General features: G+C 37.4%; 1 protein-coding gene and 1 pseudogene across 2 annotated transcripts in view; one reads left to right on the forward strand and one right to left on the reverse strand.

Annotated features, from left to right (window-relative positions):
* Ndufaf2 (NADH:ubiquinone oxidoreductase complex assembly factor 2) overlaps positions 1-25541 on the forward strand; it is a 184491-nt gene that overhangs the window by 68420 nt on the left and 90530 nt on the right. The window lies entirely within an intron of this gene.
* On the reverse strand, positions 23565-24875 carry LOC124100755 (nucleosome assembly protein 1-like 1; annotated as a pseudogene).

Here is a 25541-nt window from a genome sequence, read left to right on the forward strand (position 1 = left end):
CATTCTTGTCTCAGCCTCCCAAACTGCTGGGACCATGGGCCTGTGTCAGTGTACCCAGCCACAATTACAATTTTAGGTGATAGATTTTTCTTTTAGTTCCAGATCTTCTTTTTTTTTTAGACAAAAGTCTCATGTGCGAACAAACTAACTAAAAGTGGAGCTTTTTTGTTTGAAATGAAGAGTTTGATGGAGGAAGGAGTATGTTTCCCCAGAACCTTACCCTCTAGTCTCCCATGGCCCTCTTAAGCAGTACTTGAACTATTTTCATGGAATCTTTAAGGGTTTTAATTCACCTGTTATTCATCAAGAAAAGTCAAATAGAAGTATGCCGCAGTCTGGCAGGGCACAATTCACAAGCCACTTGTCAAGCAGGAACAAACTTTATTTTTAGAACACATGCCACACCACGCGAGCTCTCCAGGAATTCCCTCAGAGCCCAGCTGCCACCACCGGCTCCTCCAGCAAGCCTCTCAGTGGCCCTCTTCCTGCTCTTGAGGCCGATTGGCTGGGTCACGTGGGCGGAGCCAAAAGAGTCCCCCAATAAGGAGCTCCATGGTCTGAAAGGGCAAGGAAACAGCCCAATGAGCGTCACCGCAGAGGAGCCAATCAGCTGGAAGTTTGCTGGGGCCGCTTCGGCTGTGGCTCTCAACATCTCCCCCTCTCTGTTTAATTAAACAACAAGCATGTGGCTTAGGGACCGTGCCTGTCTTAGGTTGTCCAGTACACATATGGTTCTTACCCGTCATCGTATGAGCTGACCTCAAGGCGTCAGCCTCCTGTCTTAGGTTGGTACCACTGCAATCGGATCTTACCCGTCATTGACTACCGGTCCAGCATATAGCCATACCTGTGGATAGGCCTTTGTTCCAGTGGGGGGTGAGGTTCTTTGCCTCACCTCTGTTGGCCCCCAAATTTTAGCTGAACGACCATCACAAGCAGAAGGGAGGAGGATACACCAAGCCAATTGACAGCTCCTTTTGGAAAATTTGTACCACCGAAGACAGCATCAGCAAAAATACCCCGGCACTACCACAAGTCGCTGCACCAACAGATAGTTCACAATGCATACAAGTGATACATAGTCGAGGCAAGTTCTGCAAGTAGTTCAGTTATAGCTATTGCAGAAGCTGTAGTTTGGTTTTTATCTTTGTCTTCACCGGCACTGGGATGAAGATAGGAATTCTGGCAATAATAGCTAAAGAAAAAATTATGTAACATTCGTGCAGGCATTAAAAGAAAACAATTTTCTGAACAATTTACATTATCCTGAACAGAATTATTAAATATAATGAAAAGGAAAGGTGAAAGTAAACAAACAGAACTGTTAACCTCCTTTTTTGTTCACATATTAAAACAATCCTCAACACCTGTTTACCCAATTTAAATTAAACCATTTAAATCACGTGAATAAGAAAAAAAATATTTGGATCCATTTTTTCATGAGCGCTTGTCATATATGATATATGGACATACGCACATACAAACATACAACACAAAACACAAGTGTGCACACATAATATAATACATACAACACATAACATAATAGTAAAGGTCTTGCAACTTTTTACAGGTGAAATCTCCATTGCAATGTTTAAAAACTCTATAGTCAAAAAATAGAACTGATCAGCAAAACATTAACCTAGATCTGTATGAGCTCAAAAAACAAAATAGAACTTCATGATGTGGGAAAGGGCAATAATAAAATAGATATCGAAAAAAAGCATCCTGGTTTCATTACCCTCCAGGTGTGGGAGAACCACTGTCGCAGATGTAAGGATAGCCAAACTGGAGTTCTGGATATCAGCTGTTATGGATTTGAGCCAAATCATCTTCTTTTTGGTCTGTAGAAATCGCTTTAGTTAGTCTCTCTGGAGTCCAAATCGGCTGCTGTTCTCCCTGTGGAAACACACAAACAGACCTCCGACTTCAGACAATCACTGGGTCAGGACCTTTCCATTGTCCTGTTAGAATATCCTTCCAAAGTACCTTGGGCTTATGTACATTTTTTGGACACATATGCCTTTCCACAGCACTAAGCCCTGATGAATCCAAATTTTAAAAGTTTAGAGTAAAAAGGGTTATTTTATCTTTGAGGAATACATACCCCTTCCCAATTCCCTCTTTTTGCTTTAATAAGTACATTTTAATAGTTTGATGAGCTCTTTCAACTATGCCTTGTCCCTGTGGATTGTATGGGATTCCTGTTATATGAGTAATGTCAAATGATGAGCAAAATTTTTTAAAAGAGGTCGAAGTATTACCAGGGGCATTATCTGTTTTTAACTGTTTTGGAACGCCCACAGTGGCAAAATTTTGTAAGTAATGAGCTATAATATCTTTAGTTTTTTCTCCGGCATGAAGGGAGCCCATCAAAAATCCAGAAGAAGTATCAACTGTAACATGCAAATATTTTAATTTTCCAAATTCTGGCAAGTGTGTGATGTCCATCTGCCAAATATGGTTAGGTATCAGTCCTCTAGGATTGACTCTAAGATTAACTTGTGGTAAAAAGGTCACACAATTTTGACATTGTTTTATTATTTATCTAGCTTGTTCCTTAGTTATTTTAAAACGCTGTTGTAAAGTATTAGCATTGACATGGAACCTTTTATGAAAATTTGTAGCTTCTTCTAGTGTAGAGAAAATATGTATGTCATGTGTAGTTTTATCTGCTAAATCATTGCCTAAACTAAGGGCTCCAGGCAATCCTGTATGTGCCCTGATATGTCCTATAAAGAATGGATCTTTTTTGTCCCAGATTAGACTTTGTATAGTGGAAAACAAAGAGAAAACAGTAGAGGAAGGGGAAATCCTACCAGCATCTTCAAGGGATATTATAGCATTAACTATATACTGACTATCAGAAAATAAATTAAATACAGAATCTTTAAACATCACAAAAGCTTGTAATACTGCATTAAGCTCTATCTTTTGAGCTGATTGTTTGGGTACTAAAAATGTAAAAGCTTGATCAGGGGTAACTACTGCTGCTGTACCATTATTTGATCCATCAGTGACTATATTTGGAGCATTCATGATAGGTGTTTTTCTTGTCATTTTTGGAAAAACTACAGGATGCAAAGACCAAAAAGACAACAAAGGATTAGATGGTAAGTGGTTATCAAATGAAACATGAGATTTGCACATGATTATTGACCAAGTATTTAACTTATTAGCTAACTCATCAGTTTGATCCATAGTATATGGAGTAATAATTTTATTGGGAGAAATTCCAAACACTCCCTTTGCTGCTTTTATTCCTTTGAGTATTAATTGTCCTACAGCCTCAGGATACCTAGTAAGAATAGTGTTAGGAGAATAAGATAAATGTATCCATAATCATGGACCTTCTTGCCAAAATACTCCTGTAGGAATATTTTTTGTTGGTAGTACAGTAAATAATAAAGGCAAACTTATATCAATTCTATCCAAATGCATATTTTCCATATATGTTTCAATGATTTTTAATGCCTTTCTTGCTTCAGGCGTTAACATTTGGGGTGAATTTGGATCTGATGGACCTTTTAGGATATCAAATAAAGGTCCCAACTCTCCTGTTGGTATGCCTAGATAAGGTCTTATTCAATTTATGTCTCCTAATAACTTTTGAAAGTCATTAAGTGATTTGAGTTGATCTACTCGTATTTGAATTTTTGGTGGATGGACCATGGTTGAGGATAATAGAACTCCTAAATAATTAATTGGAAAATTTAATTGTACTTTGTCTATTGCTATCTCTAGATTATAATTTTTTAATAAGTTTATAAATGTGGCATAACATTCTAGCAATGTGTTTTTATCTTTGTGTGCTAATAATGCATCATCCATATAGTGAAATATTTGTAGTTCAGGATTTTGATTTCTAAGTGGCTGGATTACTTTGTTAACATAAATTTGTCACATAGTTGGGCTGTTAGCCATCTCTTGAGAGACTACATTCCATTCATATCTCTGATCAGGACCTTCATGATTCAGTGCAGGGATAGTAAATGCAAAACGTGGACTATCCTCAGGATGAATTGGAATTGAAAAAAAACAAATATTTATTGTAATAGAAAACAAAAGTCCACAATAATCCTTGTCCAACCCCCTGAAATAACCAGGTTGCAATTTGTGGTTTACTTATCTTAGATGTATATAAGCACTTTCTTTCTCACTTGCATACTATAGATTAGGATTAGAGGAAGGATGGAAATGAAGGTTTTCCTCTCCTGCTGACAGATAGGGGTCTCCAGAGGCCTGAAACAGAGAAGCATGTTGCAGCTCTTACTGATGAGCTATGCCCTCCAGTGTAGGCAGCAGACTCCAGCAGCTCACCACCAATTTCTTCTTTCTGGGTTCTTGTCTCATGAATTTAAAGAATAAAACCCATAGACGAAGATGAGTAAGTGTAAGAGTATGATTCATTCAAGTGTGAATAGAAAAAGAACTCCTACAGGTGAGAGGGGACCCAAGAGGGGTTGCCACTTGAATGTACTACTCTATGGGGTTTATACAGCACTAGGTCAATACTGTTGGCCCAAATTTATGCTGATCAGGATTTAGAAAAGTACTAATGTTATTGGCTATCCCTGCAATTCCATTCATGTCTGCCCCACATCTGTTATGTGACTACTGGTGGAGAAGCCAAAGTTTGGGGTCAGCAGATCATAGATGCTGAGGGAAGATGGATGAGGTCTTCCAGTTGCAGCACTGTGTGGAGAGGGCTGGGTGGCTGCAGGATAACAGGTGGGCCTGCCCTGGCTTGCCTCCCTTCAGGCCTGCACCAGTGTGGTTGTCTCTGTGCAGCTGTGATCCTGTGCTTGCCACTGGAGTTTCTGGATATGCAGGCCACTGCTATGCAGCTACACTGCTCCATCACTGCTTCTCAGTGGACATTATTGGGATGTGCAATTTGGCAGCCAGGGAGTCAGGTCACAGCTCAGCTAAGAGAACCAGGCTGATGGATTCCACCACCTTGTGATGATAATATCCATAAAATCAAATACTACAGAAAAGGGATGTGGAGAGAGGATAGTTTAACAGGTAGAGGGGTGCAGTTTTATAGGAGATATTGCAATGTTCTGTCTTATGCTAGATGAATCAACAATGGTGGGGCTAGCTTAGGGTAGTCATTCCAAATGGGAGAAATAGGTAAGAAGAAAGGAGTAGGATTGACGGGAGGTAGTAACTATCACTCTAGCATGCCTGGCTAATAACCCATCTATACTTACTCATTGCTTTATGGATCTAAGGTAGACTACATGATAGTGTTCACTGCTCTGGGGTGTAATTGTGCTTTAATTACACCCCAAATAAGGAAGAGACCCCCATGATTGTGAGGTAATAGTCCTGCCCAGATGCTCAGCCCAGATCATATCTGTTTCCAACTTCTTTCCCCCACTACATTTATTTCTCCTTTGACCTTTCTTTCTACTGGTTTTCTGGATCTTTTGATCCAGAAGTCACTAGAGCTTGCCAGGCATCATTATGCTGTTACACAGGGGGCTAAGACAAATCTGAACTTTTAAGAGCATCAGGACCCTTCTATTCCCCTTCTGCAGCAGACCTACTAGGTATTAAACATAATCTTACACTGTATAATCAAAACTTGGTCTTGCCACTCACCCACCATAGCAAAACATTATTACAAACTAAAATTATAGAGCTAATACATTTAGTGTTTCCTAAGCACTATTATTAGCACTTTACATATAGTAGTATCCCATGATCATATTTTACCTTATTTTCCCTATTTTATTAATAAGGAATCTGGATCACAGGAAATTTAGGTGATACTAAAGAATTTCAGCTGGTATATTTCAAAGCCAGGTGGTCTGGGTCCAGAGCCTGTATTCTTTTTTTTTTTTTTTTGGTCACTTTATTTTTTTTTATTGGTTGTTCAAAACATTATAAAGCTATTGACATATCATATTTCATACATTAGATTCAAGTTGGTTATGAACTCCCAATTTTACCCCAAATACAGATTGCAGAATGACATTGGTTACACATCCACATTTTTACATAATGCCCTATTAGTAACTGTTGTATTCTGCTACCTTTCCTATCCTCTACTATCCCCCCTCCCTCCCCTCCCATCTTCTCTCTCCCCCTCACCTCCCCTCCCCTCCCCTCCCCTCCCCTCTTCTCTCTCTGCCCCCTCTACTGACATTCGTTTGTCCCCCTTATATTATTTTTCCCCTTCCCCTCACTTCCTCTTGTATGTACTTTTGTATAACCCTGAGGGTCTCCTTCCATTTCCATGCAATTTCCCTTCTCTCTCCCTTTCCCTCCCACCTCTCATCCCTGTTTAATGTTAATCTTCTTCTCATGCTCTTCCTCCCTACTCTGTTCTTACTCTCCTTATATCAAAGAAGACACTTGGCATTTGTTTTTTAGGGATTGGCTAGCTTCACTTAGCATAATCTGCTCTAATGCCATCCATTTCCCTGTAAATTCTATGATTTTGTCATTTTTTAATGCAGAGTAATACTCCATTGTGTATAAATGCCACATTTTTTTTATCCATTCATCCATTGAAGGGCATCTAGGTTGGTTCCACAGTCTAGCTATTGTGAATTGTGCTGCTATGAACATCGATGTAGCAGTGTCCCTGTAGCATGCTCTTTTTAGGTCTTTAGGGAATAGACCGAGAAGGGGAATAGCTGGGTCAAATGGAGGCTCCATTCCCAGCTTTCCAAGAAATCTCCATACTGCTTTCCAAATTGGCTGCACCAATTTGCAGTCCCACCAGCAATGTACAAGTGTACCCTTTTCCCCACATCCTCGCCAGCACTTGTTGTTGTTTGACTTCATAATGGCTGCCAATCTAACTGGAGTGAGATGGTATCTTAGGGTGGTTTTGATTTGCATTTCTCTGACTGCTAGAGATGGTGAGCATTTTTTCATGTACTTGTTGATTGATTGTATGTCCTCCTCTGAGAAGTGTCTGTTCAGGTCCTTGGCCCATTTGTTGATTGGGTTGTTTGTTCTCTTATTGTCTAATTTTTTGAGTTCTTTGTATACTCTGGATATTAGGGCTCTATCTGAAGTGTGAGGAGTAAAGATTTGTTCCCAGGATGTAGGCTCTCTATTTACCTCTCTTATTGTATCTTTTGCTGAGAAAAAACTTTTAGTTTGAGTAAGTCCCATTTGTTGATTCTAGTTATTAACTTTTGTGCTATGGGTGTCCTATTGAGGAATTTGGAGCCCGAACCCACGGTATGTAGATCGTAGCCAAATTTTTCTTCTATCAGATTTGTCTCTGATTTGATATCAAGCTCCTTGATCCATTTTGAATTAACTTTTGTGCATGGCAAGAGAAAGGGATTCAGTTTCATTTTGTTGCATATGGATTTCCAGTTTTCCCAGCACCATTTGTTGAAGATGCTATCCTTCCTCCATTGCATGCTTTTAGCCCCTTTATCAAATATAAGGTAGTTGTAGTTTTGTGGATTGGTTTCTGTGTCCTCTATTCTGTACCATTGGTCCACCCGCCTGTTTTGGTACCAGTACCATGCTGTTTTTGTTACTATTGCTCTGTAGTATAGTTTGAAGTCTGGTATCGCTATACCGCCTGATTCACACTTCCTGCTTATCATTGTTTTCGCTATTCTGGGTCTTTTATTTTTCCATATGAATTTCATGATTGCTTTCTCTATTTCTACAAGAAATGCCGTTGGGATTTTGATTGGCATTGCATTAAACCTATAGAGAACTTTTGGTAATATCGCCATTTTGATGATGTTAGTTCTGCCTATCCATGAACAGGGTATATTTTTCCATCTTCTAAGATCTTCTTCTATTTCTCTCTTTAGGGTTCTGTAGTTTTCATTGTATAAGTCTTTCACCTCTTTTGTTAGGTTGATTCCCAAGTATTTTATTTTTTTTGAAGATATTGTGAATGGAGTGGTTGTCCTCATTTCCATTTCAGAGGATTTGTCGCTGATATACAGGAATGCCTTTGATTTATGCGTGTTGATTTTATATCCTGCCACTTTGCTGAATTCATTTATTAGCTCTAATAGTTTCTTTGTAGACCCTTTTGGGTCTGCTAGGTATAGAATCATGTCATCTGCAAATAGTGATAATTTAAGATCTTCTTTTCCTATTTTGATGCCTTTAATTTCTTTCGTCTGTCTAATTGCTCTGGCCAGTGTTTCGAGAACTATGTTGAACAGAAGTGGTGAGAGAGGGCATCCCTGTCTTGTTCCATATTTTAGAGGGAATGCCTTCAATATTTCTCCATTCAGAATGATGCTAGCCTGAGGCTTAGCATAGATTGCTTTTACAATATTGAGGTATGTTCCTGTTATCCCTAGTTTTTCTAGAGTTTTGAACATAAAGGGATGCTGTACTTTGTCGAATGGTTTTTCCGCATCTATCGAGATGATCATATGGTTCTTATTTTTAAGTCTATTGATGTGGTGAATAACATTTATTGATTTCCGTATATTGAACCAGCCTTGCATCCCAGGGATGAATCCTACTTGATCATGGTGCACAATTTTTTTGATATGTTTTTGTATCCGAGTGACCAGAATTCTATTGAGGATTTTTGCATCTAGGTTCATTAGAGATATTGGTCTGTAGTTTTCTTTCTTTGAAGTGTCTTTGTCTGGTTTAGGAATCAGGGTGATGTTGGCCTCGTAGAATGAATTTGGAAGTTCTCCCTCTTTTTCTATTTCCCGAAGTACCTTGAAAAGTATTGGTATTAGTTCCTCTTTAAAGGTTTTGTAAAACTCTGCTGTATACCCATTCGGTCCTGGGCTTTTCTTAGTTGGTAGTCTTTTGATGGTTTCTTCTATTTCCTCAATTGATATTGGTCTGTTTAGGTTGTCTATATCCTCCTGACTCAATCTGGGCAGATCATATGACTTAAGAAATTTATCTATGCCTTCACTGTCTTCTAATTTATTGGAGTATAAGGATTCAAAATAATTTTTGATTATCTTCTGTATTTCTGAAGTGTCTGTTGTGATATTGCCTCTTTCATCCCGTATGTTAGTAATTTGAGTTCTCTCTCTTCTTCTCTTCGCTAGCATGGCTAAGGGTCTGTCGATTTTGTTTATTTTTTCAAAGAACCAACTTTTAGTTTTGTCAATTTTTTCAATTGTTTCTTTTGTTTCGATTTCATTAATTTCAGCTGATTTTAATTATTTCTTGCCTTCTACTTCTTTTGCTGTTGTTTTGCTCTTCTTTTTCTAGGATTTTGAGATGAAGTATGAGATCATTTATTTGTTGGTTTTTTCTTTTTTTAAGGAATGAACTCCAAGCAATGAATTTTCCTCTTAGAACTGCTTTCAATGTGTCCCATAGATTCCGATATGTTGTGTCTGTGTTTTCATTAATCTCTAAGAATTTTTTAATTTCTTCCTTGATGTCCTCTATAACCCATTGATCATTCAGTAACCTATTGTTCATTCTCCAAGTGATGTATTCTTTTTCCTTCCTTCTTTTATTGTTGATTTTCAGTTCCATTCCATTATGATCAGATAGGATGCATGGTATTATCTCTACTCCTTTATATTGTCTAAGAGTTTCCCTGTGACATAATATGTGATCTATTTTTGAGAAGGATCCATGTGGTGCTGAGAAAAAAGTGTAACTGCTTGATTGTGGGTGGTATATTCTATATATGTCAATTAAGTCTAGGTTATTAATTGTGTTATTGAGTTCTATAGTTTCCTTATTCAACTTTTGTTTGGAAGATCTGTCCAGTGGTGATAGAGGTGTGTTGAAGTCTCCCATGATTATTGTATGGTGGTCTATTAGACTCTTGAACTTGAGAAGAGTTTGTTTGATGAACATAGCTGCACCATTGTTTTGGGCATATATATTTATGATTGTTATGTCTTGTTGGTGTATGGTTCCCTTGAGCAGTATGTAGTGTCCCTCTTTATCCCTTTTGATTAACTTTGGCTTGAAATCTATTTTATTTGATATGAGTATGGATACTCCTGCTTGTTTCCGAAGTCCATATGAGTGATATGATTTTTCCCAACCTTTCACCTTCAGCCTATGTATGTCTTTTCCTATCAAATGCGTCTCCTGTAGGCAGCATATTGTTGGGTCTTGTTTTGTGATCCATTCTACTAGCCTGTGTCTCTTGATTGGTGAGTTTAAGCCATTAACATTTAGGGTTATTATTGAGATATGGGTTGTTCTTCCAGCCATATTTGTTTATTTATGTTACTAAACATGGTTTGTTTTCCTCTTTGATTATTTTCCCCCCTTTAGTGTCCTACCTCCCACTGTTGGTTTTCATTGTTATTTTCCATTTCCTCTTCCTGTAATGTTTTGCCAAGGATGTTTTGAAGAGATGGTTTTCTAGCTGCAAATTCTTTTAACTTTTGTTTATCGTGGAAGGTTTTAATTTCATCTTCCATCCTGAAGCTTAATTTCGCTGGAAACACAATTCTTGGTTGGAACCCATTTTCTTTCAGTGTTTGAAATATGTTATTCCAGGATCTTCTAGCTTTCAGAGTCTGTGTTGAAAGATCAGCTGTTATCCTGATTGGCTTACCCCTAAACGTGATCTGCTTCCTTTCTCTTGTAGCTTTTAAATTTCTCTCCTTATTCTGTATGTTGGGCATCTTCATTATAATGTGTCTAGGTGTGGGTCTCTTATGATTTTGCACATTCGGCGTCCTGTAGGCTTCTAGGATTTGGGGTTCTGTCTCATTCTTCAAGTCTGGGAAGTTTTCTCGTATTATTTCATTGAATAGATTGCTCATTCCTTTGGTTTGAAACTCTGTCCCTTCCTGTATCCCAATGACTCTTAAATTTGGTCTCTTGATGTTATCCCATATTTCTTGGATGTTCTGCTCATGGTTTCTTAACAGTCTTGCTGAGCTGTCTATGTTCTTTTCAAGTTGAAATACTTTATCTTCATTGTCTGATGTTCTGTCTTTTAAGTGTTCTACTCTGCTGGTAGTATTCCCAATTGAGTTTTTAAGTTGGCTTATTGCTTCCTGCATTTCTAGGATTTCTGTTTGTTTGTTTTTTATAACCTCTATTTCCCTGTATAGTTGATCTTTTGCTTCTTGGATTTGTTTATGTAATTCGTTGTTGAAGTGATCTTTCATTGTCTGATTTTGCTGTCTGATGTCTTCCTTGAGACTCCAGATCATCTGAAGCATGTATATCCTGAATTCTTTATCTGACATTCCATCTGCTGCAGCTATTATGTCTTCTAACGTTGAGTTGACCTGCAATGCTTGTGGTCCTTTCTTTCCTTGTCTCTTCATACTGTTCGCGTTCCTTTCTACTTGGTGACACTGTTGTGCTATTGAATTTTCCCCCTATATATTTATATTGGTCTTGTATAGTTGCAAAGTCTCCCTCGTAGGCGCGGGCGGCGGCTCTGCCCCTCCTCCAATTGGGGCAATGTGCCTACCACGCCGGCAGGCCGCTGGGCCTGCTCTGCCGGTAGGTAGCAGGTCCGCTGACCTTGCAGGCGCGGGCGGCGGCTCTGTCCCTCTGCGGCCCGCTAGGCTTGTTCTGTCGGTGGTCGCAGTTCTGTCTACTTTGCAGGCGCAGGCAGCAGCACTGCCCCTCTGCAGGCCTCTGGGACTGTACTGCCAGTGGGTCACACGTCCGCCTACCTTGCAGGCGCGGGGGGGGGGGGCGGCTCTACCCTTCCTCAGGCCACTGGGCCTGTTCTGTCTCTCGGTTGCAGGTCTGGCTTGCTCTGATGGTGGTCACAGTTTCGTCTACCTTGCAGGCGCGGGGGGGAGGGGGCGGCTCTGCCTCTCAGCAGGCCGCTGCTCCTCTTCTGCTGGTGGGTCGTAGGCCCGCCTACCTTGCAGGAGTGATTGGAAGCTCTGCCCCTCCGCGGGCCACTGGGCCTTTTCTGTCAGTGGTCACAGTTCCGCCTACCTGGCAGGCGCGGGGGGTGGGGGGCGGCTCTGCCCCTCAGCAGGCCGCTGGGCCTGTTCTGTGGGTGGTCACAGTTCCCTCTACCTTGCCGGCACAGGGGGAGGGGGCGGCTCTGCCTCTCAGCAGGCCGCTGCTCCTCTTCTGCCGGTGGGTCGCAGGCCCGCCTACCTTGCAGGAGTGATTGGAAGCTCTGTCCCGCCGCAGGCCACTGGGCCTTTTCTGTCGTGGTCACAGTTCCACCTACCTGGCAGGCGCGGGGGGTGGGGGGCGGCTCTGCCCCTCAGCAGGCCGCTGGGCCTGCTCTGTGCGTGGTCACAGTTCCCTCTACCTTGCCGGCGCAGGGGGAGGGGGCGGCTCTGCCTCTCAGCAGGCCGCTGCTCCTCTTCTGCCAGTGGGTCGCAGGCCCGCCTACCTTGCAGGAGTGATTGGAAGCTCTGTCCCGCCGCGGGCCACTGGGCCTTTTCTGTCCGTGGTCACAGTTCCACCTACCTGGCAGGTGCGGGGGGTGGGGGGCGGCTCTGCCCCTCAGCAGGCCGCTGGGCCTGCTCTGTGCGTGGTCACAGTTCCCTCTACTTTTCGCAACTTGTTTAAATTTGACATCTTTTCCCATAGAAATTGTAGTTCAGTTTCCAGAATAATTCACAATTCATATTTAAATATGTAGTTTATCTGAATTGCTGCATATTAGCACAAACATATTAATTAGCTGAAATTAAGAGAGATGTAGTAACTCTACCTGTTTTTAAAAAGAGAAAAACCTACACACACACACACACACACACACACAAGAATTTTTTTCAAATGGGTTTGATCAGCTGTAATAATGAAAAGCAAAAGCAAAAGAGAGTTCAAATTATGCATTAATTTTCCTTAAGGGTAAGGAAGTAGATGCTGAGATTGTGGTTTTTTTCAATCCCTTTGCTAGCCAATAAGCAGTGCTAATATCACAGAAGTTAGATTGCTCTGTGGCATAAAAAGAAGGGATGCTATAGGAAGTATACACAAAAATGGGTTGGAAAAAGGAGAGACAATATGAACCTGATATATGTGGACATTGTTTTTTAGAATAGAAAGTAATTATATAGTACACTTTTTAATTTCCACATGAAAATTAGAAACAATTCGGAACACACCTTTCCCCATAGTTTTTCCTAGCACCTTAATTTCCTCAATTATAAGAATGAAAATTGTTGTAAGAATTATAGAAAAAAATAAAAATAACATTTAATAGAACAATGTACAGAATTGTTGCTTAGTAATAATTATGTTAGTTTCCTAAATGAGTCAGATAACATTGATTAATAAGCCACATTAACATAATATTGATCCATTGCCAAATTAGACTGAATTACAGATCTCTGAAATCTGCAATCTAAGAAATAGCAGAAGTAGGAAAAAGTGTTAAGCTTTTATTATTTATTTAGAATTTTAAAAATTTAGTTCAATTTAATTCAGTGTAGTTAAGATCAAAATTCTACAGAACACGACAGTATCCCACTATGCATTACCAGTGCACCTTTAAATACAGGCAGATTCCACTTTTGTGTGCACTTTACTTTTAAAGATCTCCATCTTAGAACAACATTTTCATGTTGCAGATCTTCATATTTATGACTACAGCCTTTATTTTTTTGAGCATCAATGAAAAATAAGGATTAAGTAGATAAAGTAGCAGGATGGATGGTGTTTTTTGCAACTTTGACAAGCAAAATGAGACCAGCTTTTGCCTTTCATGTTCTTATAGCTTTCCTTTTTGGTAAAATCATAATTGATTAGTATATTTTTTTACCAGTGAACTGCAGTAAAGAACAAAGGTAAAATTTATGTCAGCCACTTTTATTTGTTATTAACCAAGGTAAAGTTTTATCACAGAGAATGTGTAATGCCTAATATAAATTGCTCTTGCTGAAATTTTCTTTACTGTCTTTGTTTTCACTGCTTGTGATTGGCTCAAATACCTAAAACTCTTTCCCTGCACAGGCCTTCCAGGTCTGAGGGACTGGAGGTAGTAGGGAGAATGCCACTCTAGTGAAACTGTGCTTCCTTGAGGACAATTAAGAGTGTTTTTTTTTTTTTTTTTTTCCTCTTGCTATTCAGGCTTCTTTTCTCTTCCTAAGGACACCTTGCTCCAAAGTGAAAGAATTACTTCTCACTGAACTTACCTTGTCCAAACACTGGAAACAAGACTTAAGTCAGGTTCCAGCCTTAAATCATAGACAATGACTGAAGTAAGCTTTATACCTCTTTGGAGTTTGGAACTGTAGGAAAAATCCCACCTAGGCTTTCCACCTTTTACTTAGAAGTTCATGACAGATTGGTTGACTAATTTCATGAAGGAAAAAGTAGGGAAAGAAACAAATATATGGTTGTCTTTCTGCCTTTCATAAAATCTTGATTTTGTTAGAGAACCAATTTGTGTCCAAGGATGGATTTTATAACCTGAAGAGTGTAAACTTGGTCTGAATCAGTTATTTTCATATGTCTTCTTAGAGCCCCTAGGAATGAGAGGAGATACCTCTGTGGAAGGGGAAGGGACAAAAGATGGGTTGTGCTCTGGACTAGGAGAGCTTGTCTTAAATGGTTTTATATATTGAAAGTCTACAATGGAATATTACTCAGCATTAAAAGAAAATAAAATCATGGCATTTGCAGGTAAATGGATGGAGTTGGAGAATATAATGCTAAGTGAAATAAGCCAATCCCCAAAAACCCAAAGACCTAATGTTTTCTCTGATAATGTGGATGCTGATCCATAATGGGACCGGGGGAGCATGGGAGGAATGGAGGAACTTTATATAGGGCATAGGGGAGGGTGAGGAAGGGAGGGGCATGGGGGTAGGAAAGATGGTGAATGAAATGAACATCAGTACCCTAAGTGCATGTATAAAGACACGAATGATGTGACTCTACTTTGTGTACAACCAGAGACATGAAAAATTGTGCTCTATATGTGTACTATGAATTGACATGCATTCTGCTGTTATGTAAAACAAATTAGAATAAATAACTTTTTTTAAAAAGAAAAAAGTGAAAGTCTATTGAAGATATTTGTTAAACAGTGAAAATCATTGGTACCCAGCCTTTTACCAAGTAAAATCAATTTTTGTGTTCAAGGATCTATCTGGCTCACACATATACTCGTATAGTTTCTGTTAAAGATGATAAGTATCACACTTGATTAGATTGTTCTGTCATCATTTTCTACATCAGAATAAATTTCTATTTATTAATAAGTAGTGCCTTGTGGTTAACTAAATTAAATAGATTAATAAAGAGCATTAGCAATTTCATGGATTAATAAGTAAATAAATATAATTTTAAAAATTAAGATGAATATCACAGTGCATTCTATTTTTTTCATTAAAATGTTCATTTTTAAAAATTGTTATGTGTTCTGTGAATTAGTAACAGTAGCTAACAGTGCAGTCCTTGACTCTTTGTTTTTTAATTATTTAAAATTTATTCTGATTTGTTATACATGATGGCAGAATGCAATTCATTTCATATTACACATTCAGAACACAGTTTTTCAGTACACTGATTGGACACAAAGTATTTTCACACCATTCATGTCTTATACATGTACTTAGGGTAATGATGTCTAACACATTCCACCATCATTCCTACCTCCTCACCCTCCCTTCCCCTGCCTCCCCTTTGCCCTATCTAAAGTTCCTCCATTCCTCCCATGCTCTCCTCACCATCAGTAATCACCATTGTGTGTCTGCAGCCTTATACCAAAAAAAAAAAAAAAAAAAAATTGACCTGTGGTTTTGGGGATTGGCTTGTTTAACTTAGCATTATATTCTCCAGCTTCATTCATTTACCTGAAAATTCCATGATTTTATTCTCTTTTAATGCTGAGTAATGTTCATTGTGTATATATACCAAAGTTTCCCTATCCATTCATCTACTGAAGAGCATATAGGTTGGTTTCATAACTTAGCTGTTGTGCATTGTGCTGTTACAAACACTGATATGGCTGAGTCCCTGTAGTATGCTGATTTTAAGTCCTTTGGATATAAACCAAGGAGTGAGATAGCTGGGTCAAATGGTGGTTCCATTCCCAATTTTCCAAGGAATCTCCATACTGCTTTCCAGATTGGCAGCACCAATTTGCAGTCCCACCAGCAATGTATGAGTGTGCCTTTTTCCCGACATCCTCGCCAACACTTATTGTTTGTATTCTTGATAGTTGCCATTCTGACTAGAGTGAGACAAAATCTTAAGAGTAGTTTTGATTTACATTTCTCTAATCGCTAGGGGTGTTGAATATTTTTTTCATATGTTTGTTGATTGATTGTATATCCTCTTCTGAGAAGTGTCTACAGTTCCTTGGCCCATTTATTGATGGGTTATTTGTATTTTTTAGTGTTACGGCTTTTGAGTGCTTTATATATCCTAGAGATTAGTGCTCTATCTGATGTGCTTGTGGTAAGATTTGCTCCCATTCTGTAGGCTCTCTATTTACCTCACTGATTGTTTCTTTTGCTGAGAAGAAGCTCTTTAGTTTGAATCCATCTCATTTATTGATTCTTGGTTTTAATTCTTGTGCTGTTGGGGCCTAATCTGACATGATGGAGATTTGCGCCTATTTTTTCTTCCATTAGGTGCAGGGTCTCTGGTTTAATTCCTAGGTCCTTGATCCACTTTGAGTTGAGTTTTGTGCATGGTGCTTGATGAGAGAATAGAAGTTTAATTTCATTATGTTACATGTATATTTCCATTTTCCCAGCACCATTTGTGGAAGAAGCTATCATTTCTCCAATGTATGTTTTTGGCACCTTTGTCTAATATAAGATAACTGAAGTTATGTGGGTTAGACTCTGTGTCCTCTATTCTGTACCATTGGTCTACAGGTCTATTTTGGTGCCAATACCATGCTGTTTTTGTTACTATTGCTCTGTAGTATAGTTTAAGGTCTGGTATAGTCTTCTTGCTAAGGATTGCTTTAGCTATTCTGGAGCTCTTATTTTTCCAGATGAATTTCATGAATGTTTTTACTATTTCTATAAGGAATGCTATTGGGATTTGGATTGAGATTGCATTGAATTTGTATAGTGTTTTTGGTAGTATGGTCATTTTGACAGTATTAATTGCACCTATCCAAGAACAAGGTAGATCTTTTCATCTTCTAAGTTCTTCTTTAATTTCATTCTTTAGCATGTTGTAAATTTCATTGTAGAGTTCTTTCACCTCTTTTGTAAAATTTATTCCCAAGCATTTTTTGAGGCTATTATAAATGGGATGATTTTACTAGTTTCACATTCAGTGGATTTGTCACTGATATATAGAAATGCCTTTGATTTATGGGTGTTGATTTTATATCCAGCTACTTTGCTGAATTCATTTATTAGTTCTAGGAAATTTCTGGTGGAATGTTTTGGGTCTTCTACATAGAGGATCATCATCTGCAAATAGTGATAATTTGAATTCTTCTTTTCCTATCCGTATCCTTTGAATTCTTTCATCTGTCTGATTGCTCTGGCTAAAGTTTCAAGAACTATGTTAAGTAGAAGTTGTAACAAAGGGCATCCCTGTCTTCTTCCAGTTCTTAGAGGGAATGCTTTCAATTTTTCTCCTTTGGAATGATGTTGGCCTGGGGCTTAGAATAGATAGCCTTTACAATGTTGAGGTTTGTTCCTGTTATCCCTACTTTTTTTTTTTTTTTTTTTTTTGAGAGAGAGAGAGAGAGAATTTTTTAATATTTATTTTTTAGTTTTTGGTGGACACAACATCTTTGTTTTATTTTTATGTGGTGCCGAGGATCGAACTCAGTGCCCCCTTGCATGCCAGGCAAGCGCGCTACTGCTTGAGCTACATCCCCAGCCCTATCCCTACTTTTTCGAGTGTTTTTGAACAAAAATATTTTATCAAATGCTTTCTCAGCATCTATTGAGATGATCATTTGATTTTTATCTTTGAGTCTATTGATGTGATGAATTATATTTACTGATTTCTGTATGTTGAACCAACCTTGTCTCCCTGAGATGAATCTGACTTGATCATGGTGTACTATCTTTTTGATATGTTTTTATATTCAATTTTCCAGAATTTTATTGAGAATTTTTACATCTATATTCATTAGAAATATTGGTCTGAAGTTTTCTTTCTTTGATGTGTCTTTTTTCTGGTTTTGGAATCAGAGTGATATTGTCCTCGTAGAATTTGTTTGGAAGTGTTTCCTCTTCTTCTATTTCATGAAATAGTTTGAGAAGTATTGGTGTAGGTTCTTCTTTAAAGGTCTTATTGAACTCAATTGTGTATCTATCCAGTCCTGGGATTTTCTTGATTGGTAGTCTTCTGATGGCGTCCTCTATTTCCTTGCTTGAAATTAATCTTTTTAAATTGTGTAAATCATCCTGTTTCAATTTGGGCAAATCATATGACTCTAGAAATTTTTCGATGCCTTCAATATTTTCTATTTTATTGGAGTACTAATTTTCAAAATAATTTAATTATCTTCGGTATTTCTGTAGTATCTTATGATATTTTCTTTTTCATCATGTATGTTAGTAATTTGAGTGTTCTCCTTTTTTTCATTAGCATGGCTAATGGTTTATTAATTTTATTTATTTTTTCAAAGAACCAACTTTTTGTTTTGTCAATTTTTTCAATTGTTTCTTTTGTTTGAATTTCATTGATTTCAGCTCTAATTTTAATTATTTCCTGTCTCCTACTGATTTGGGGGTTGATTTGTTCTTCTCTTTCTAGGGCTTTGAAATGTAATGTTAGGTCATTTATTTGTTGACTTTTTCTTTGAAGGAATGAATTCCATGCAATGAACTTTCTTCTTAGCACTGCATTCATAGTGTCCCAGAGATTTCAATATGTTGTATTGTGTTCTCATTTACTTCTAAAAATTTTTTAATCTCCTCCTTGATATCTTTTGCAACCCGTTGTTCATTCAATAGCGAATTATTTAGTCTCTATGGGGTTCGAATAGTACTTATTTTTTATTTTATCATTGATTTCTAACTTCATTCCATTGTGGTCTGATAGAATGCGGGGTAGTATCTTTACTTTTCTGTATTTACTAAGATTTGCTTTGTAGCATAACATATGGTCTATTTAGAGCAGGATCCATGTGCTGCTGAGAAGAAAGTGTATTTGCTCGTTGATGGATAATATGCTCTATATATGTCAGTTAAGTCTAAGTTATTGATTTTATTATTAAGTTCTATAGTTTATTTCTTTAGCTTTTGTTTGGTATTTCTATCTATTAGTGAAAGAGGTATGTTAAAGTTACCCAGAATTATTGTATAGTGATCTATTTGACTGTTGAACTTGAGAAGAGTTTGATTGATGAATGTAGATGTTCCATTGTTTGGGACATATATATTTATAACTGTTATGTCTTGTTGATGCATCCTTCCGTTAAGCAATATGAAATGTCCATCTTTATCCCTTTTGATTAACTTTGGCTTGAAGTCTACTTTATTTGATATGAGGATGGAAACTCCTGCTTGCCATGTGAATGCTATATTTTATCCCAACCTTTAACCTTCAGTCTGTGGGCGTCTTTTCCTATGAGATGAGTCTCTCAAAGGTGGCATATTGTTGAGTCTTTTTTTAATCCAATCTACCAGCCTATGTCTTTTGATTGGTGAGTTTAAGCCATTAACATTTAGGGTTATTATTGAGATATGATTTGTATTACTGGTCATTTTTTTTTTATTTTTGGCATTAAGTTTGATTTGGTTTCTCCTTTGGTTGGCTTTTCTTTTATTGTAGTTCTTGCCTTTGCAGATTTTCATTGTTGTTTTTCCATTTCCTCCTTGTGCAATATTTTGCTAAGAATGTTCTGTAGTGCTGACTTTATTGCTGTAAATTCTTTTAGCTTTTGTTTATCATGAAAGATTTTTATTTCATCGTCAAATTTGAAGCTTAATTTTTCTGGATATAAGATTCTTGGTTGGCATTCAATGCTTTTAGAGCTACGTATATGTTGTTCCAGGGTGGCCTGGCTTTGAGAGTCTGGGTTTAAAAATCTGCTGAGATCTAAATTGTTCTTCCCTTATAGGTAATATGATTTTTCTCTCTTGTGGCCTTTAAAATTCTATCCTTATTCTGTATGCCAGGCATTTTCATTATAATTGGTATTGGTATAGATGGGTTGTAATTTTGTACACTTGGTGTCCCATAGACCTTTTGTATTTGATTTTCTAATTCATTCTTCATACTTGGGAAATTTTCTGATATTAATTCATTAAAGAGATTATGGATTCCTTTGGTTTGAATCTCTGAACCTTCCTCTATCCCAATATATCTTAAATTTGGTCTTTTGATGGTATCCCATAATTCTTGGATGTTCTGTGTATGGTTTCTTATCATCTTCACAGTGAAGTGAACTTTATTTTCAAGATTGTATATTTTGTCTTTATTGTCTGAGGTTCTGTCTTCCAAGTGGTCTAGTCTCTTGATGATGCTATCTATTGAGGGTTTTTTTGTTTTGTTTTGTTTTGTTGTTGTGGTTGTTGTTGTTTTATTTTATTATTATTTTTTTTTATGTGGTGCTGAGGATGAAGCTCAGGGCCTCGCACACTGCAGCCAAGCACTCTACCACTGAGCCACAACCCCAGCCCTCTATTGAGTTTTTTAATTGGCTTATTTCTTTCATTTTGAGGACTTCTGTTTTTTTGTGTGTGTTTTTTTAAATCTCTCTGTCTTGAAGTAATCTCTTGCAACCTGTATTTTATTTGCTTATCTCTTTATTGGTATGATGATTTTTGCCTGTATCTGCTCACTTAGGTTGTTCTTTAATTCCCAAATCATTTTTTGTGTATATTCTGAACTTCTTCTCTGATATTTTACCTGCTTCACTATCTTTTAATTCTATTGTTGTAGTGTCTTGGTTTCTTTGTTGTTTTCATGTCTATGTGTCTTCCTCTCTTGCAGTGTAGATCAAAGATATTATAGCTTCTGCCCTATTGTCTTATAGTGTGCCTACAGATTACCAATACCCCACTTTTAAGGAAGAGATCAATATTAAAGAACTCAATGTACCCAACATGCAGCCATATATCAGTTAGCATCTATGTTTACATTTACATTTTGTCACTATAAACAGAAATGATGAGTTTGGTTGTCTTCAACCATATAATCAATAGGTTTACATAATGGTTTACAGTTTCTGATAATGGAAAGGAGTACTGGGAGGTTGGCTGAGATGTTTATGAGGTATGATGTGAGAATATGTAGGTATTAGATTATATGACTATTGAGAGGATAATCATAGGAAGTTAGCTGTTAGTAGGAGAAACAAGAGATAGGCAACCCTATGCAAGACTCTCTGTTACCTCAGCAACAGGATAACTGTTAGCCCCCCTAGTAGAGAAACCTTTGGTGCAGCTAGGCCATAGGGACCTTGGTGATGTCTTACCAGGTCCTTATTTTTGTCTTTTGATTGAAGCAGCAATATCCCAGTTTCTTGGTGGTGGCAGCCTCAAGCCTGTATGTTTCCTGATGTTGGGCTGTGGAGCCAAGCTTTGGTGAATAAGGAACCCCAGCACAGGCGGGAGGTGGCTCTGCCTCAGAACTCTGGGCCACAGTGGCATGGGTCTAGTCCTTGACTCTTTTAAGTTTTGTGTTAAAAGACCAAGTACTTGATAGCAATGAAACCTGTTGGATCTGGAAATCAATTTCTATTAAACTATTTGAGTCTGCAAATAAACAGTCAACTTTACCTGAATCCTATTAAATCCAAAAATATAGTTTGGAGTAAGCTTTACAAATATCATAATTTTATAATTCTCTAAATTCTAGTAATATTTGCTACCATTTTTTTTATTCCTTCCATTTTTCTTTTTACTTCCCTATTGACAACCCAGAGTGTTTCAAGTTAGAGTTTGAAAGTGAAAATCAAATACTTGATTATTCTGATTTATACCTTACTGTGAGTGTTTGCAACCTTTGAGAGAAGAAAATATTCATCCCTTTTATCTGAAGAGTAATCTAAATGGACTTTGTTTGCTTTAATTAGTAAGTGTTGTTAAAAATGAAGACTTTCAGTCTTCATCATAAATTTCTTCTTATTTTAAAATAGTCTCTTGTAAAACCGGGATGTCCATCTATTTTAAAACCTATCTGACTACAAATTTAATTATCTCTTCATTCATTCCTTTTTTGTGTATTAAGGTGTGTACCCATAATTCAGATGTATTTATTTCAGAATCACCTACTGTTAGTTTCTCATATTGTGTTTTATAACTATATTATTATATTATATATAATTATATATTATATAGCTATATTATATATTTTTAACAAATTCTTAACTATAAATATACTTTATATAGCAGAGATAATTTAGCCTTATAAAAGGTATAGGATATACTAAGTAAATAAATTACTTTCAAAATTGATTTCTACACCTTAAACAAAACCTGAAATGGCAGCTTCTGTTTTAGTTCTTCAAAGTGAACATGTTATTATGTGGACTGAATTGCCATGAATTCATTGTTTTTATTTTTCTTTTCTTTTTCTAATGCAATGAAATATTCAGTAAATTTGTTGATTGGATAGCATGTTTTTAGAACTTCAAATTTTTATTTAAATATTATATTATGGAACTATTTTATTAGCAGTAAATAAGAGAATTTATTGTTCATGTGGAACACAAACAATTTACAATAATTTCATCATTTCTTAAATTGTAATATTCTTAATATGTGGTTGTAGACTTAAATTTTACAAAATTTATTTATGGCTTTTTAAAAAAATTAATAAGTCAGGTTGAAGGAAAAGAATACTGGTATGCTATTACCTTGCCAGAAAATATTTCCAGTAATACAGGAAATGTGTGGCTTGGGAGTTTTTTGTTGTCTTTCTGGGTGTAGTTTAAGACCTTTCAGCTATTGGAGTCTGAAAGGCCCACATAGTATATAAGGCATTTCATAATAACCAAGCATTTTTATATAATTTCCAATCTACTACCATGAAATAAGCTGGAATTCCGTATTTAAAAAAAAAACCTGTAACTCTGAGGAATCTAACAAGATTTTTTTCTAGTCTATTGAACTAGTTAGCCATTTTAAAAATTCTGAAAGCTAATGTAAGGCCTCTTTAATTGCTTTAAAAAAAAAAAAGTAGTACCTGCTGGGATCTGCGGAGATAGTCTTCCATGCTCACATAAATATATATAGAATATGTGAAATTATAGAAACATCATATTTTCAAGTAGGAATACTTCATTTGAGCACTCTGGGAAAATAATAGCTATAATAGTTATTAATTAAATACTAGTTTTTAATTGGAATTCTCTAATGATACCATATACAAACTATAAATGCTAATTTTAAATCTTAAATGGAAAGAGCTCATGCTTGGGAATTATAAAAATGTATGGTTCAAAATCCAGCTATACTATTTTATTCAGCTGTGTATGTTTGAATAAGATGGAGAAATATGAAAAGCAGCTAAACACTGCCTGGTACATAACATTCTCTTAATTAATAGATGCTGCATCTGAATAACTTTAGTCAAATTACACTTTAAGTCATATGTAAAAATGGCTTTCAGTGTTAAGAATCCCAACTTTTGTACTCATAATTGATGTTCATTTTATTTACAATGCTTCAAAGTGACAAAGGTTTTTTTTTTTTTTTTTGTAGGGCCAGGGAGTAGGGGTTGGTGAGGAGTACTGAAAATTGATGCCAGGGGTTCTTTTTTTTTTTTTTTTTTTTGAGACATCCAGACAGCTTTTATTGAAAAGATTTACTGCAGCTTTTGACTTCTTCAAAGAGCTGATAACCCTCATCCGCTCTTCACCTTCTTCATCATAACAATCGTCATCATCTTCAATACCTTCTCCAGTGAAGTATAACACTGATCTCGGGGTTATACGCTCATGTAAAAAGTGACCAATTTCAAAGTCTGCAGCAAGAATAGCTTTAGCATCATCATCCAGATCTCCACTGTCAGGAACTTCAGGAGGGGCAAAAAAATTAAAGAAAGAATCATTGGAAACTGTTTTAGTCACGGTATGAACTGTCCCTCGTCCCTTGTGTTTCTGCTTCTTCTTAATAGTTTTCAAAGTGACATTCTTTCCTTTTTTCTAATCTATCTGGCACCCTGTACAACCCATAATTTTGGGTCCATCAAAAGAAAAGAGATCAGAATCGTCTGGTTCTGTCCTCATTCTGTATGTCTTTGTCAACATTTCATTTGTGAAATTCATTGGGTTCAAAGTGAAATTCTAAGATAAAACTCATGGGCTGGCCAGCATCTGAGAACTTCACTTTAATATCTTTCAAGTACTTCAGAATAGGTTCATCATGTTCCTGAACCATGTCACTGAGCAAGTCAACATTCTTAAAAACAGTCAACCAAAATTCAGGAATTCCTTTAGGGTCTTCTTTTTCTTCACCTTTTTTCTCATCTTCCATCTTGGCCTTTTTTTTCAGCTCCTCCTAAATTTCCTCTTCTTCATCTGGTTTCGTTCACATTCTTCTTCTGTAGGTTCATAAACTGCATTAATGATCTCAAATCGCTTATCAAATAGAGGTGGATAGAGAACAGCATACTTCCTTTCAAGATCATGAACTTCCTCATAGAATTTGGCTTCTCTCTGTGCACATTTAACTTGAAGGTTTTTGAGAGCATTCACTCGTCTTTTAACTACCCTAGGCAAGCTTTCAATGTATGCTGTTGGTGTTTCTACCAGACCATCAAGTCTTTCTTGAAGAGCTACAAGAATCCGAGGATTTTGCATCATCTGAACAGTCAGCTGACGCACTTTGATTTTTGTTTCTTCACCAGTTTCTTCTTCTTCTACTTCTTCAACATCTTTCAAATCTTGATCAAGTTCAGACTGTTCTTTGTTGTCAATGTCTGCCATGTTGTAGAAACTTCAGATACTTTTAAAATAAACCTGAAAAGTTGGGCACAGTACTGCACATCTGTAATCCTAGCAACTCCACAGGCGGAGGCAGGAGGATTCCAAATTCTAGGCCAGCCTCATTAAGGTAGGAAGACCCGGCTGCTAGTACGGGGAGTCAGGCGGTCGGAGCTGCCCAGGCAGTGACTCGGGGAGGCAGCAAAGATGGGAGGAGCAGGAGGTGGCGCCCAGAGCAGATGGCACCAAAAAAGCCCAGGGGTTCTTTAACATTGAGCTACGTCACCAGTCTTGTTGTCATTATTGTTTTGAGACAGGGTCTCACTTGCTAAGGCTGGCCTCAAATTTGCAATCCTGTCTCAGCCTCCTGAGTAGCTGGCATTACAGGTCTGTGCTACCACATCCAGCCACTGTGACAAAAGTTGTGTTTCTTGACTTTCAGTAGCCCTCACTTTCGAACATTATACATTGACACTTCTAAGCCTCATTTTGTATGTAGAATTCAGTCTTTTATAATTGTAATTGTCACCTGACTATACTGCTTGCTGCCACTTCCATACAGGGCAAAAGTCATACAGTAAGAATCTTATCCTGACCTTTCTACTTCATCACCATTTCTTCTTACCAGGGGCTGCTCTCAGATATCAAAGGCCTAAAACTTGCTTATTTTTAAGGGACAGCTGTCACAGAGATAAGTCACCTCAGTCAGCCCAACATCTCTTTCTAGTCCAAAGTCCTCTCCAGCTTCAACTCGCCTCTCATCCTGCTGCACCAGTGAGAAATATTGGTCTGAAAGTAGACAGCTTGTTGAAATTCCTCACACAGATCACAAGTGCTTGTGGTT

Source organism: Marmota monax, unplaced genomic scaffold (assembly GCF_021218885.2).
Source record: "Marmota monax isolate L192 unplaced genomic scaffold, Marmota_monax_Labrador192_F-V1.1 WCK01_AAM20220418_F8-fsc00037, whole genome shotgun sequence".
Classification (NCBI taxonomy): domain Eukaryota; kingdom Metazoa; phylum Chordata; class Mammalia; order Rodentia; family Sciuridae; genus Marmota; species Marmota monax.